A 16,483-nucleotide genomic window follows, 5' to 3' on the forward strand; every position below is an offset into this window, starting at 1 on the left:
CTCTCAAACAGAATGGCATATGATCAGAACCAGGTTGCAGAAAAACTTGACAATGCTCTGCACAGTCATGAAATGGAATTGCATTACATTTCACTACGAGAACAGATTTGTTCCAGCAAATTCGAAGGCAGGTTTGCAAATGGGAAAGCAAGCAAGGAAGCTCCGTTCTTGTCCATGGAAAAGGCAGCAGTTGAAGAACAAAGCAGTTTCTGCCCAGTTTCGAACTGGGGACCTTTCGCGTGTGAGGCGAACGTGATGACCACTACACTACAGAAACAAGCCACTAGTTCCCGCGCGGCGGCTCAGTGGCATCCAGCACTGAAAGTTGAAGCCATTCTACGTTTCACCTTTCTGTTTCACAGAGCTCGTTGTTGTCCAGCGTAACTGACATCTTGAAAACATTAAAAAAAAAGACACGTGAAATTGATGACAAAATATAGACAAGAATGTCGTCAATGTTTGGATCCGTAGGGCGAGGTGGAATAGGCTGGGACGACTTTCCCTGCAGCGTAACGGCTGCGATTTGATCTTATGGAAGCGTGGTAAACTGAGTATTTACGTGTTTTACCCAAATTTGTGTGAGTTGTAAACTCGAGAGCATAGGTTTAAGGTGAGTGGACTGAAATTGACAAAGGATCTGAGGCACATTTCCCACGCAGAAAGTTGTGCGTGTTTGGAATGAGCTACCAGAGGAAGTGGAGGAGGCTATTACACTCAGAAAATTGCAAAGATAATCGGATGAGTTTATGGATAGGATGGGTTTAGAGGGATTGGGGCCAAATGCTGGGGAACGGGACTTGTTTAATTTTGGCTATGTGGTGAGCATGGACGAGATACACCGAAGTATCTGTTTCCACGCGGTGTGCCCAATAACATTGTGTTGCTTACACCGGCTTTAAAGGATCACTTTTTAGCGGAGTTTGCCGTCGCAGTCTGTGGCACAATCATTTAGTCCGTTCGACTGCTCACGGGAAAGGTAGTATTGTGAAACACTGCAGAAACGAACGACTTCCTCACTTTTGCTCCGACTGACCATACTCTTTGAAATTTGCCCAGATCCTCAGTTGAGGATTTTTGCTGCTGGAAGTTACCTCAGAAACCCTTTAAACTCGAAATGTATTGAGCGAATCGCAAAACAGAAAGCATTTAACACGGAAAACAAACAAAACTGGCAAACCAAATGCATTTTTAGACACAGGGATGCATGAATACTAAATGTGAGACAGTCCGAGGGCATGAGTCATAAAGTAATCTCACAACTAACAACAGGGAAATTCCAAACTCCTGTTTCAAACATACTGCAGCCTTAATGCACCACCACTTCCCAGACAATGCTGAAAAGAGAGAAAGAACGAACATAATAAGAATTGGCCATAAAAAGTGAATTTCACCAATCACAGTCTCGATTAGGTAACCTTTCCCTTCCGATGTCTCCAGGACAGAAATGAAGGAAATGGGAGAAATTCAATAACATACCACATCGCAATTCATTTGAACGATTTTCCCATTAGCCAGAAAGCCAAATAACGACGAGTAGAGTGACCGTAGGACTTTGTATCACAACACCGATGAAATAACAGTCTCCATTCGGTTCCAGTAAAAGCTCAACTTGCCTGGAACGGCAGAACTGCTTGCGATTTTCCTCGCGGGAGGCGAACATGCTCATGACCGCACAGACACTTTGAAATATTTGGCACTATCCCACACCACAGTTAATTCCCTGGGAAGCAAACCCACTTTACTTTCGTTTTCAACATTAATATACAATGGGGACGGAAACCGCATTTTACCGAGCTGCAGCGTCGGAGTTGATCAGCTGAAATGACAGTGGTGGGATTCGAGCCCTCGACCTTTCCGAGACTGGAACGTGGATCCAGCGCCTTAGACCGCTCGGCCACACGACCAGCCGGCCGCGCGCTCCCATTTTATTGCATTTCCAATTGTGCTGCTGCATAACAACAGATGCAAAGTCACATGAAAAGGGTTCCAAGGGATCCCTCTCCGACTCGCACAGCTGCTGGGATGTGCCCGGCTGCAATGTCATTTTCGCAGCAGATAATGATAGCCCATCAATCCAGACGAAAATCAATGGTAAGCTGAGTCTATCTTCTCAGACCCTTTTCAGCTACAAATGTATCTGTGAGGGCGTGAGAATATATATTCGCTTATGATTTGGTCAAGTAAATATGATCTGCTTGACCTTACTGCAATTTCGACTCTTGCTTTGCTCAATGATTTCACCCATTGCTCGAAACAGGGCGACTTTCACGTTTACACGGAACATGAAACACACCGGACGACAGGGAAAATGCACAAAGCTGAACAGGCCGTGTTCTACATCATACCGTGCAGCATAGTTTCAGTCACTGTGTCTGTTTTGCAGAATAAGTGTCCCAAAGAATGTTCTCCACCCTTAAACCGGCGGTAGCATTACAATCCGAGAACGACAGATCACATTGTGTGGATACTCTGACCTCGGAGCCAGTTCGAGATGCCACTTTCCTTGCCTTTTACCTTAACCGTGCAATTTGCTGCAGAGATGTTCACTCCTGGACATGAGCCACATGGATACCAACTGAGTTGGAAATCTGTGTGGGAATCGACGAGAAGCGACTCAATAAATTTTGCTAAATTCCATGGTGCTTTTTAGAAATGTATTTTTCTGTTCACTTCGATCTAAAATGCAGTTTCTGAACATAGTAACAGAAGTCAAAAGGTAATTACCTCACCCCACCCCCACTCCGGAAGAGGTGTTAACTACACTTGAGTGTTTTTTATTCTCGATGTGAAGAGCTCTCCCGCCTGAGTCACTTTCACGTCTCTGGTTGCTGAGTGAATCACAAAGAAGGGATTTCACCAGAGCTGCAACTGCCTCACTTCCCCACTCGCCCTCCCCGTTTACATTTTCCTGCTCGTCAGTGTTTTAAAGAAAACCAAATGGATGCGATGTCATTCTGTAGCCTCTCTGTCGATTCCTCTGTTTCAGTTCCAACATGACTTAGATCTCGGGGCGGACCTTAATCCTAGCGACGCTATGAAAGCACAGGTCCGGAGGTTCCTCTGAGAGTGTAATTTCTTTCATTGCTGTTGCTAATTGAATGAGTCACTGACGTGCGAACTGCTCCAAAACATGATTCAGGACCTCTGGTGCCAATTCTCGCACGTTGAAGAAGGACAGACAGCTTCCAAATGAGGTCTTTCAGAGACGACCTTGGGGTATATTTGACAGGCAGACAAGTTCAGGAATTCGTGGTGCGCTGTGACACCTGAGCATCAGTTTCTTCCCTGTCTTTGAACCGAGCAGCGTGCGCAAGGAATGCAAATGCGGTACTGCTTTTCGTGGAAGGATCAGAAAGCGGTAACTACACTCTCAAACAGAATGGCATATGATCAGAACCAGGTTGCAGAAAAACTTGACAATGCTCTGCACAGTCATGAAATGGAATTGCATTACATTTCACTACGAGAACAGATTTGTTCCAGCAAATTCGAAGGCAGGTTTGCAAATGGGAAAGCAAGCAAGGAAGCTCCGTTCTTGTCCATGGAAAAGGCAGCAGTTGAAGAACAAAGCAGTTTCTGCCCAGTTTCGAACTGGGGACCTTTCGCGTGTGAGGCGAACGTGATGACCACTACACTACAGAAACAAGCCACTAGTTCCCGCGCGGCGGCTCAGTGGCATCCAGCACTGAAAGTTGAAGCCATTCTACGTTTCACCTTTCTGTTTCACAGAGCTCGTTGTTGTCCAGCGTAACTGACATCTTGAAAACATTAAAAAAAAAGACACGTGAAATTGATGACAAAATATAGACAAGAATGTCGTCAATGTTTGGATCCGTAGGGCGAGGTGGAATAGGCTGGGACGACTTTCCCTGCAGCGTAACGGCTGCGATTTGATCTTATGGAAGCGTGGTAAACTGAGTATTTACGTGTTTTACCCAAATTTGTGTGAGTTGTAAACTCGAGAGCATAGGTTTAAGGTGAGTGGACTGAAATTGACAAAGGATCTGAGGCACATTTCCCACGCAGAAAGTTGTGCGTGTTTGGAATGAGCTACCAGAGGAAGTGGAGGAGGCTATTACACTCAGAAAATTGCAAAGATAATCGGATGAGTTTATGGATAGGATGGGTTTAGAGGGATTGGGGCCAAATGCTGGGGAACGGGACTTGTTTAATTTTGGCTATGTGGTGAGCATGGACGAGATACACCGAAGTATCTGTTTCCACGCGGTGTGCCCAATAACATTGTGTTGCTTACACCGGCTTTAAAGGATCACTTTTTAGCGGAGTTTGCCGTCGCAGTCTGTGGCACAATCATTTAGTCCGTTCGACTGCTCACGGGAAAGGTAGTATTGTGAAACACTGCAGAAACGAACGACTTCCTCACTTTTGCTCCGACTGACCATACTCTTTGAAATTTGCCCAGATCCTCAGTTGAGGATTTTTGCTGCTGGAAGTTACCTCAGAAACCCTTTAAACTCGAAATGTATTGAGCGAATCGCAAAACAGAAAGCATTTAACACGGAAAACAAACAAAACTGGCAAACCAAATGCATTTTTAGACACAGGGATGCATGAATACTAAATGTGAGACAGTCCGAGGGCATGAGTCATAAAGTAATCTCACAACTAACAACAGGGAAATTCCAAACTCCTGTTTCAAACATACTGCAGCCTTAATGCACCACCACTTCCCAGACAATGCTGAAAAGAGAGAAAGAACGAACATAATAAGAATTGGCCATAAAAAGTGAATTTCACCAATCACAGTCTCGATTAGGTAACCTTTCCCTTCCGATGTCTCCAGGACAGAAATGAAGGAAATGGGAGAAATTCAATAACATACCACATCGCAATTCATTTGAACGATTTTCCCATTAGCCAGAAAGCCAAATAACGACGAGTAGAGTGACCGTAGGACTTTGTATCACAACACCGATGAAATAACAGTCTCCATTCGGTTCCAGTAAAAGCTCAACTTGCCTGGAACGGCAGAACTGCTTGCGATTTTCCTCGCGGGAGGCGAACATGCTCATGACCGCACAGACACTTTGAAATATTTGGCACTATCCCACACCACAGTTAATTCCCTGGGAAGCAAACCCACTTTACTTTCGTTTTCAACATTAATATACAATGGGGACGGAAACCGCATTTTACCGAGCTGCAGCGTCGGAGTTGATCAGCTGAAATGACAGTGGTGGGATTCGAGCCCTCGACCTTTCCGAGACTGGAACGTGGATCCAGCGCCTTAGACCGCTCGGCCACACGACCAGCCGGCCGCGCGCTCCCATTTTATTGCATTTCCAATTGTGCTGCTGCATAACAACAGATGCAAAGTCACATGAAAAGGGTTCCAAGGGATCCCTCTCCGACTCGCACAGCTGCTGGGATGTGCCCGGCTGCAATGTCATTTTCGCAGCAGATAATGATAGCCCATCAATCCAGACGAAAATCAATGGTAAGCTGAGTCTATCTTCTCAGACCCTTTTCAGCTACAAATGTATCTGTGAGGGCGTGAGAATATATATTCGCTTATGATTTGGTCAAGTAAATATGATCTGCTTGACCTTACTGCAATTTCGACTCTTGCTTTGCTCAATGATTTCACCCATTGCTCGAAACAGGGCGACTTTCACGTTTACACGGAACATGAAACACACCGGACGACAGGGAAAATGCACAAAGCTGAACAGGCCGTGTTCTACATCATACCGTGCAGCATAGTTTCAGTCACTGTGTCTGTTTTGCAGAATAAGTGTCCCAAAGAATGTTCTCCACCCTTAAACCGGCGGTAGCATTACAATCCGAGAACGACAGATCACATTGTGTGGATACTCTGACCTCGGAGCCAGTTCGAGATGCCACTTTCCTTGCCTTTTACCTTAACCGTGCAATTTGCTGCAGAGATGTTCACTCCTGGACATGAGCCACATGGATACCAACTGAGTTGGAAATCTGTGTGGGAATCGACGAGAAGCGACTCAATAAATTTTGCTAAATTCCATGGTGCTTTTTAGAAATGTATTTTTCTGTTCACTTCGATCTAAAATGCAGTTTCTGAACATAGTAACAGAAGTCAAAAGGTAATTACCTCACCCCACCCCCACTCCGGAAGAGGTGTTAACTACACTTGAGTGTTTTTTGTTCTCGATGTGAAGAGCTCTCCCGCCTGAGTCACTTTCACGTCTCTGGTTGCTGAGTGAATCACAAAGAAGGGATTTCACCAGAGCTGCAACTGCCTCACTTCCCCACTCGCCCTCCCCGTTTACATTTTCCTGCTCGTCAGTGTTTTAAAGAAAACCAAATGGATGCGATGTCATTCTGTAGCCTCTCTGTCGATTCCTCTGTTTCAGTTCCAACATGACTTAGATCTCGGGGCGGACCTTAATCCTAGCGACGCTATGAAAGCACAGGTCCGGAGGTTCCTCTGAGAGTGTAATTTCTTTCATTGCTGTTGCTAATTGAATGAGTCACTGACGTGCGAACTGCTCCAAAACATGATTCAGGACCTCTGGTGCCAATTCTCGCACGTTGAAGAAGGACAGACAGCTTCCAAATGAGGTCTTTCAGAGACGACCTTGGGGTATATTTGACAGGCAGACAAGTTCAGGAATTCGTGGTGCGCTGTGACACCTGAGCATCAGTTTCTTCCCTGTCTTTGAACCGAGCAGCGTGCGCAAGGAATGCAAATGCGGTACTGCTTTTCGTGGAAGGATCAGAAAGCGGTAACTACACTCTCAAACAGAATGGCATATGATCAGAACCAGGTTGCAGAAAAACTTGACAATGCTCTGCACAGTCATGAAATGGAATTGCATTACATTTCACTACGAGAACAGATTTGTTCCAGCAAATTCGAAGGCAGGTTTGCAAATGGGAAAGCAAGCAAGGAAGCTCCGTTCTTGTCCATGGAAAAGGCAGCAGTTGAAGAACAAAGCAGTTTCTGCCCAGTTTCGAACTGGGGACCTTTCGCGTGTGAGGCGAACGTGATGACCACTACACTACAGAAACAAGCCACTAGTTCCCGCGCGGCGGCTCAGTGGCATCCAGCACTGAAAGTTGAAGCCATTCTACGTTTCACCTTTCTGTTTCACAGAGCTCGTTGTTGTCCAGCGTAACTGACATCTTGAAAACATTAAAAAAAAAGACACGTGAAATTGATGACAAAATATAGACAAGAATGTCGTCAATGTTTGGATCCGTAGGGCGAGGTGGAATAGGCTGGGACGACTTTCCCTGCAGCGTAACGGCTGCGATTTGATCTTATGGAAGCGTGGTAAACTGAGTATTTACGTGTTTTACCCAAATTTGTGTGAGTTGTAAACTCGAGAGCATAGGTTTAAGGTGAGTGGACTGAAATTGACAAAGGATCTGAGGCACATTTCCCACGCAGAAAGTTGTGCGTGTTTGGAATGAGCTACCAGAGGAAGTGGAGGAGGCTATTACACTCAGAAAATTGCAAAGATAATCGGATGAGTTTATGGATAGGATGGGTTTAGAGGGATTGGGGCCAAATGCTGGGGAACGGGACTTGTTTAATTTTGGCTATGTGGTGAGCATGGACGAGATACACCGAAGTATCTGTTTCCACGCGGTGTGCCCAATAACATTGTGTTGCTTACACCGGCTTTAAAGGATCACTTTTTAGCGGAGTTTGCCGTCGCAGTCTGTGGCACAATCATTTAGTCCGTTCGACTGCTCACGGGAAAGGTAGTATTGTGAAACACTGCAGAAACGAACGACTTCCTCACTTTTGCTCCGACTGACCATACTCTTTGAAATTTGCCCAGATCCTCAGTTGAGGATTTTTGCTGCTGGAAGTTACCTCAGAAACCCTTTAAACTCGAAATGTATTGAGCGAATCGCAAAACAGAAAGCATTTAACACGGAAAACAAACAAAACTGGCAAACCAAATGCATTTTTAGACACAGGGATGCATGAATACTAAATGTGAGACAGTCCGAGGGCATGAGTCATAAAGTAATCTCACAACTAACAACAGGGAAATTCCAAACTCCTGTTTCAAACATACTGCAGCCTTAATGCACCACCACTTCCCAGACAATGCTGAAAAGAGAGAAAGAACGAACATAATAAGAATTGGCCATAAAAAGTGAATTTCACCAATCACAGTCTCGATTAGGTAACCTTTCCCTTCCGATGTCTCCAGGACAGAAATGAAGGAAATGGGAGAAATTCAATAACATACCACATCGCAATTCATTTGAACGATTTTCCCATTAGCCAAAAAGCCAAATAACGACGAGTAGAGTGACCGTAGGACTTTGTATCACAACACCGATGAAATAACAGTCTCCATTCGGTTCCAGTAAAAGCTCAACTTGCCTGGAACGGCAGAACTGCTTGCGATTTTCCTCGCGGGAGGCGAACATGCTCATGACCGCACAGACACTTTGAAATATTTGGCACTATCCCACACCACAGTTAATTCCCTGGGAAGCAAACCCACTTTACTTTCGTTTTCAACATTAATATACAATGGGGACGGAAACCGCATTTTACCGAGCTGCAGCGTCGGAGTTGATCAGCTGAAATGACAGTGGTGGGATTCGAGCCCTCGACCTTTCCGAGACTGGAACGTGGATCCAGCGCCTTAGACCGCTCGGCCACACGACCAGCCGGCCGCGCGCTCCCATTTTATTGCATTTCCAATTGTGCTGCTGCATAACAACAGATGCAAAGTCACATGAAAAGGGTTCCAAGGGATCCCTCTCCGACTCGCACAGCTGCTGGGATGTGCCCGGCTGCAATGTCATTTTCGCAGCAGATAATGATAGCCCATCAATCCAGACGAAAATCAATGGTAAGCTGAGTCTATCTTCTCAGACCCTTTTCAGCTACAAATGTATCTGTGAGGGCGTGAGAATATATATTCGCTTATGATTTGGTCAAGTAAATATGATCTGCTTGACCTTACTGCAATTTCGACTCTTGCTTTGCTCAATGATTTCACCCATTGCTCGAAACAGGGCGACTTTCACGTTTACACGGAACATGAAACACACCGGACGACAGGGAAAATGCACAAAGCTGAACAGGCCGTGTTCTACATCATACCGTGCAGCATAGTTTCAGTCACTGTGTCTGTTTTGCAGAATAAGTGTCCCAAAGAATGTTCTCCACCCTTAAACCGGCGGTAGCATTACAATCCGAGAACGACAGATCACATTGTGTGGATACTCTGACCTCGGAGCCAGTTCGAGATGCCACTTTCCTTGCCTTTTACCTTAACCGTGCAATTTGCTGCAGAGATGTTCACTCCTGGACATGAGCCACATGGATACCAACTGAGTTGGAAATCTGTGTGGGAATCGACGAGAAGCGACTCAATAAATTTTGCTAAATTCCATGGTGCTTTTTAGAAATGTATTTTTCTGTTCACTTCGATCTAAAATGCAGTTTCTGAACATAGTAACAGAAGTCAAAAGGTAATTACCTCACCCCACCCCCACTCCGGAAGAGGTGTTAACTACACTTGAGTGTTTTTTGTTCTCGATGTGAAGAGCTCTCCCGCCTGAGTCACTTTCACGTCTCTGGTTGCTGAGTGAATCACAAAGAAGGGATTTCACCAGAGCTGCAACTGCCTCACTTCCCCACTCGCCCTCCCCGTTTACATTTTCCTGCTCGTCAGTGTTTTAAAGAAAACCAAATGGATGCGATGTCATTCTGTAGCCTCTCTGTCGATTCCTCTGTTTCAGTTCCAACATGACTTAGATCTCGGGGCGGACCTTAATCCTAGCGACGCTATGAAAGCACAGGTCCGGAGGTTCCTCTGAGAGTGTAATTTCTTTCATTGCTGTTGCTAATTGAATGAGTCACTGACGTGCGAACTGCTCCAAAACATGATTCAGGACCTCTGGTGCCAATTCTCGCACGTTGAAGAAGGACAGACAGCTTCCAAATGAGGTCTTTCAGAGACGACCTTGGGGTATATTTGACAGGCAGACAAGTTCAGGAATTCGTGGTGCGCTGTGACACCTGAGCATCAGTTTCTTCCCTGTCTTTGAACCGAGCAGCGTGCGCAAGGAATGCAAATGCGGTACTGCTTTTCGTGGAAGGATCAGAAAGCGGTAACTACACTCTCAAACAGAATGGCATATGATCAGAACCAGGTTGCAGAAAAACTTGACAATGCTCTGCACAGTCATGAAATGGAATTGCATTACATTTCACTACGAGAACAGATTTGTTCCAGCAAATTCGAAGGCAGGTTTGCAAATGGGAAAGCAAGCAAGGAAGCTCCGTTCTTGTCCATGGAAAAGGCAGCAGTTGAAGAACAAAGCAGTTTCTGCCCAGTTTCGAACTGGGGACCTTTCGCGTGTGAGGCGAACGTGATGACCACTACACTACAGAAACAAGCCACTAGTTCCCGCGCGGCGGCTCAGTGGCATCCAGCACTGAAAGTTGAAGCCATTCTACGTTTCACCTTTCTGTTTCACAGAGCTCGTTGTTGTCCAGCGTAACTGACATCTTGAAAACATTAAAAAAAAAGACACGTGAAATTGATGACAAAATATAGACAAGAATGTCGTCAATGTTTGGATCCGTAGGGCGAGGTGGAATAGGCTGGGACGACTTTCCCTGCAGCGTAACGGCTGCGATTTGATCTTATGGAAGCGTGGTAAACTGAGTATTTACGTGTTTTACCCAAATTTGTGTGAGTTGTAAACTCGAGAGCATAGGTTTAAGGTGAGTGGACTGAAATTGACAAAGGATCTGAGGCACATTTCCCACGCAGAAAGTTGTGCGTGTTTGGAATGAGCTACCAGAGGAAGTGGAGGAGGCTATTACACTCAGAAAATTGCAAAGATAATCGGATGAGTTTATGGATAGGATGGGTTTAGAGGGATTGGGGCCAAATGCTGGGGAACGGGACTTGTTTAATTTTGGCTATGTGGTGAGCATGGACGAGATACACCGAAGTATCTGTTTCCACGCGGTGTGCCCAATAACATTGTGTTGCTTACACCGGCTTTAAAGGATCACTTTTTAGCGGAGTTTGCCGTCGCAGTCTGTGGCACAATCATTTAGTCCGTTCGACTGCTCACGGGAAAGGTAGTATTGTGAAACACTGCAGAAACGAACGACTTCCTCACTTTTGCTCCGACTGACCATACTCTTTGAAATTTGCCCAGATCCTCAGTTGAGGATTTTTGCTGCTGGAAGTTACCTCAGAAACCCTTTAAACTCGAAATGTATTGAGCGAATCGCAAAACAGAAAGCATTTAACACGGAAAACAAACAAAACTGGCAAACCAAATGCATTTTTAGACACAGGGATGCATGAATACTAAATGTGAGACAGTCCGAGGGCATGAGTCATAAAGTAATCTCACAACTAACAACAGGGAAATTCCAAACTCCTGTTTCAAACATACTGCAGCCTTAATGCACCACCACTTCCCAGACAATGCTGAAAAGAGAGAAAGAACGAACATAATAAGAATTGGCCATAAAAAGTGAATTTCACCAATCACAGTCTCGATTAGGTAACCTTTCCCTTCCGATGTCTCCAGGACAGAAATGAAGGAAATGGGAGAAATTCAATAACATACCACATCGCAATTCATTTGAACGATTTTCCCATTAGCCAGAAAGCCAAATAACGACGAGTAGAGTGACCGTAGGACTTTGTATCACAACACCGATGAAATAACAGTCTCCATTCGGTTCCAGTAAAAGCTCAACTTGCCTGGAACGGCAGAACTGCTTGCGATTTTCCTCGCGGGAGGCGAACATGCTCATGACCGCACAGACACTTTGAAATATTTGGCACTATCCCACACCACAGTTAATTCCCTGGGAAGCAAACCCACTTTACTTTCGTTTTCAACATTAATATACAATGGGGACGGAAACCGCATTTTACCGAGCTGCAGCGTCGGAGTTGATCAGCTGAAATGACAGTGGTGGGATTCGAGCCCTCGACCTTTCCGAGACTGGAACGTGGATCCAGCGCCTTAGACCGCTCGGCCACACGACCAGCCGGCCGCGCGCTCCCATTTTATTGCATTTCCAATTGTGCTGCTGCATAACAACAGATGCAAAGTCACATGAAAAGGGTTCCAAGGGATCCCTCTCCGACTCGCACAGCTGCTGGGATGTGCCCGGCTGCAATGTCATTTTCGCAGCAGATAATGATAGCCCATCAATCCAGACGAAAATCAATGGTAAGCTGAGTCTATCTTCTCAGACCCTTTTCAGCTACAAATGTATCTGTGAGGGCGTGAGAATATATATTCGCTTATGATTTGGTCAAGTAAATATGATCTGCTTGACCTTACTGCAATTTCGACTCTTGCTTTGCTCAATGATTTCACCCATTGCTCGAAACAGGGCGACTTTCACGTTTACACGGAACATGAAACACACCGGACGACAGGGAAAATGCACAAAGCTGAACAGGCCGTGTTCTACATCATACCGTGCAGCATAGTTTCAGTCACTGTGTCTGTTTTGCAGAATAAGTGTCCCAAAGAATGTTCTCCACCCTTAAACCGGCGGTAGCATTACAATCCGAGAACGACAGATCACATTGTGTGGATACTCTGACCTCGGAGCCAGTTCGAGATGCCACTTTCCTTGCCTTTTACCTTAACCGTGCAATTTGCTGCAGAGATGTTCACTCCTGGACATGAGCCACATGGATACCAACTGAGTTGGAAACCTGTGTGGGAATCGACGAGAAGCGACTCAATAAATTTTGCTAAATTCCATGGTGCTTTTTAGAAATGTATTTTTCTGTTCACTTCGATCTAAAATGCAGTTTCTGAACATAGTAACAGAAGTCAAAAGGTAATTACCTCACCCCACCCCCACTCCGGAAGAGGTGTTAACTACACTTGAGTGTTTTTTGTTCTCGATGTGAAGAGCTCTCCCGCCTGAGTCACTTTCACGTCTCTGGTTGCTGAGTGAATCACAAAGAAGGGATTTCACCAGAGCTGCAACTGCCTCACTTCCCCACTCGCCCTCCCCGTTTACATTTTCCTGCTCGTCAGTGTTTTAAAGAAAACCAAATGGATGCGATGTCATTCTGTAGCCTCTCTGTCGATTCCTCTGTTTCAGTTCCAACATGACTTAGATCTCGGGGCGGACCTTAATCCTAGCGACGCTATGAAAGCACAGGTCCGGAGGTTCCTCTGAGAGTGTAATTTCTTTCATTGCTGTTGCTAATTGAATGAGTCACTGACGTGCGAACTGCTCCAAAACATGATTCAGGACCTCTGGTGCCAATTCTCGCACGTTGAAGAAGGACAGACAGCTTCCAAATGAGGTCTTTCAGAGACGACCTTGGGGTATATTTGACAGGCAGACAAGTTCAGGAATTCGTGGTGCGCTGTGACACCTGAGCATCAGTTTCTTCCCTGTCTTTGAACCGAGCAGCGTGCGCAAGGAATGCAAATGCGGTACTGCTTTTCGTGGAAGGATCAGAAAGCGGTAACTACACTCTCAAACAGAATGGCATATGATCAGAACCAGGTTGCAGAAAAACTTGACAATGCTCTGCACAGTCATGAAATGGAATTGCATTACATTTCACTACGAGAACAGATTTGTTCCAGCAAATTCGAAGGCAGGTTTGCAAATGGGAAAGCAAGCAAGGAAGCTCCGTTCTTGTCCATGGAAAAGGCAGCAGTTGAAGAACAAAGCAGTTTCTGCCCAGTTTCGAACTGGGGACCTTTCGCGTGTGAGGCGAACGTGATGACCACTACACTACAGAAACAAGCCACTAGTTCCCGCGCGGCGGCTCAGTGGCATCCAGCACTGAAAGTTGAAGCCATTCTACGTTTCACCTTTCTGTTTCACAGAGCTCGTTGTTGTCCAGCGTAACTGACATCTTGAAAACATTAAAAAAAAAGACACGTGAAATTGATGACAAAATATAGACAAGAATGTCGTCAATGTTTGGATCCGTAGGGCGAGGTGGAATAGGCTGGGACGACTTTCCCTGCAGCGTAACGGCTGCGATTTGATCTTATGGAAGCGTGGTAAACTGAGTATTTACGTGTTTTACCCAAATTTGTGTGAGTTGTAAACTCGAGAGCATAGGTTTAAGGTGAGTGGACTGAAATTGACAAAGGATCTGAGGCACATTTCCCACGCAGAAAGTTGTGCGTGTTTGGAATGAGCTACCAGAGGAAGTGGAGGAGGCTATTACACTCAGAAAATTGCAAAGATAATCGGATGAGTTTATGGATAGGATGGGTTTAGAGGGATTGGGGCCAAATGCTGGGGAACGGGACTTGTTTAATTTTGGCTATGTGGTGAGCATGGACGAGATACACCGAAGTATCTGTTTCCACGCGGTGTGCCCAATAACATTGTGTTGCTTACACCGGCTTTAAAGGATCACTTTTTAGCGGAGTTTGCCGTCGCAGTCTGTGGCACAATCATTTAGTCCGTTCGACTGCTCACGGGAAAGGTAGTATTGTGAAACACTGCAGAAACGAACGACTTCCTCACTTTTGCTCCGACTGACCATACTCTTTGAAATTTGCCCAGATCCTCAGTTGAGGATTTTTGCTGCTGGAAGTTACCTCAGAAACCCTTTAAACTCGAAATGTATTGAGCGAATCGCAAAACAGAAAGCATTTAACACGGAAAACAAACAAAACTGGCAAACCAAATGCATTTTTAGACACAGGGATGCATGAATACTAAATGTGAGACAGTCCGAGGGCATGAGTCATAAAGTAATCTCACAACTAACAACAGGGAAATTCCAAACTCCTGTTTCAAACATACTGCAGCCTTAATGCACCACCACTTCCCAGACAATGCTGAAAAGAGAGAAAGAACGAACATAATAAGAATTGGCCATAAAAAGTGAATTTCACCAATCACAGTCTCGATTAGGTAACCTTTCCCTTCCGATGTCTCCAGGACAGAAATGAAGGAAATGGGAGAAATTCAATAACATACCACATCGCAATTCATTTGAACGATTTTCCCATTAGCCAGAAAGCCAAATAACGACGAGTAGAGTGACCGTAGGACTTTGTATCACAACACCGATGAAATAACAGTCTCCATTCGGTTCCAGTAAAAGCTCAACTTGCCTGGAACGGCAGAACTGCTTGCGATTTTCCTCGCGGGAGGCGAACATGCTCATGACCGCACAGACACTTTGAAATATTTGGCACTATCCCACACCACAGTTAATTCCCTGGGAAGCAAACCCACTTTACTTTCGTTTTCAACATTAATATACAATGGGGACGGAAACCGCATTTTACCGAGCTGCAGCGTCGGAGTTGATCAGCTGAAATGACAGTGGTGGGATTCGAGCCCTCGACCTTTCCGAGACTGGAACGTGGATCCAGCGCCTTAGACCGCTCGGCCACACGACCAGCCGGCCGCGCGCTCCCATTTTATTGCATTTCCAATTGTGCTGCTGCATAACAACAGATGCAAAGTCACATGAAAAGGGTTCCAAGGGATCCCTCTCCGACTCGCACAGCTGCTGGGATGTGCCCGGCTGCAATGTCATTTTCGCAGCAGATAATGATAGCCCATCAATCCAGACGAAAATCAATGGTAAGCTGAGTCTATCTTCTCAGACCCTTTTCAGCTACAAATGTATCTGTGAGGGCGTGAGAATATATATTCGCTTATGATTTGGTCAAGTAAATATGATCTGCTTGACCTTACTGCAATTTCGACTCTTGCTTTGCTCAATGATTTCACCCATTGCTCGAAACAGGGCGACTTTCACGTTTACACGGAACATGAAACACACCGGACGACAGGGAAAATGCACAAAGCTGAACAGGCCGTGTTCTACATCATACCGTGCAGCATAGTTTCAGTCACTGTGTCTGTTTTGCAGAATAAGTGTCCCAAAGAATGTTCTCCACCCTTAAACCGGCGGTAGCATTACAATCCGAGAACGACAGATCACATTGTGTGGATACTCTGACCTCGGAGCCAGTTCGAGATGCCACTTTCCTTGCCTTTTACCTTAACCGTGCAATTTGCTGCAGAGATGTTCACTCCTGGACATGAGCCACATGGATACCAACTGAGTTGGAAATCTGTGTGGGAATCGACGAGAAGCGACTCAATAAATTTTGCTAAATTCCATGGTGCTTTTTAGAAATGTATTTTTCTGTTCACTTCGATCTAAAATGCAGTTTCTGAACATAGTAACAGAAGTCAAAAGGTAATTACCTCACCCCACCCCCACTCCGGAAGAGGTGTTAACTACACTTGAGTGTTTTTTGTTCTCGATGTGAAGAGCTCTCCCGCCTGAGTCACTTTCACGTCTCTGGTTGCTGAGTGAATCACAAAGAAGGGATTTCACCAGAGCTGCAACTGCCTCACTTCCCCACTCGCCCTCCCCGTTTACATTTTCCTGCTCGTCAGTGTTTTAAAGAAAACCAAATGGATGCGATGTCATTCTGTAGCCTCTCTGTCGATTCCTCTGTTTCAGTTCCAACATGACTTAGATCTCGGGGCGGA

The 16,483-nt window shown here is 45.4% G+C and overlaps 5 non-coding genes across 5 annotated transcripts; all 5 read right to left on the reverse strand.

Moving 5' to 3' along the window:
* Positions 1 to 204: 204 nt before the first annotated feature.
* On the reverse strand, positions 205 to 277 carry trnav-cac (transfer RNA valine (anticodon CAC)). Its single transcript has one exon. It is a non-coding gene; the product is annotated as a tRNA-Val (tRNA).
* A 3,294-nt stretch (positions 278 to 3,571) lies between these two features.
* On the reverse strand, positions 3,572 to 3,644 carry trnav-cac (transfer RNA valine (anticodon CAC)). Its single transcript has one exon. It is a non-coding gene; the product is annotated as a tRNA-Val (tRNA).
* A 3,294-nt stretch (positions 3,645 to 6,938) lies between these two features.
* trnav-cac (transfer RNA valine (anticodon CAC)) lies at positions 6,939 to 7,011 on the reverse strand. Its single transcript has one exon. It is a non-coding gene; the product is annotated as a tRNA-Val (tRNA).
* A 3,294-nt stretch (positions 7,012 to 10,305) lies between these two features.
* On the reverse strand, positions 10,306 to 10,378 carry trnav-cac (transfer RNA valine (anticodon CAC)). The gene has a single exon. It is a non-coding gene; the product is annotated as a tRNA-Val (tRNA).
* A 3,294-nt stretch (positions 10,379 to 13,672) lies between these two features.
* On the reverse strand, positions 13,673 to 13,745 carry trnav-cac (transfer RNA valine (anticodon CAC)). The gene has a single exon. It is a non-coding gene; the product is annotated as a tRNA-Val (tRNA).
* Between the last annotated feature and the right edge of the window lie 2,738 nt (positions 13,746 to 16,483).

The sequence above is a fragment of the Chiloscyllium plagiosum genome, unplaced genomic scaffold (genome assembly GCF_037043375.1).
Source record: "Chiloscyllium plagiosum isolate Xiang-an unplaced genomic scaffold, Cpla_swu_hap1 HiC_scaffold_51, whole genome shotgun sequence".
In the NCBI taxonomy this organism is placed as follows: domain Eukaryota; kingdom Metazoa; phylum Chordata; class Chondrichthyes; order Orectolobiformes; family Hemiscylliidae; genus Chiloscyllium; species Chiloscyllium plagiosum.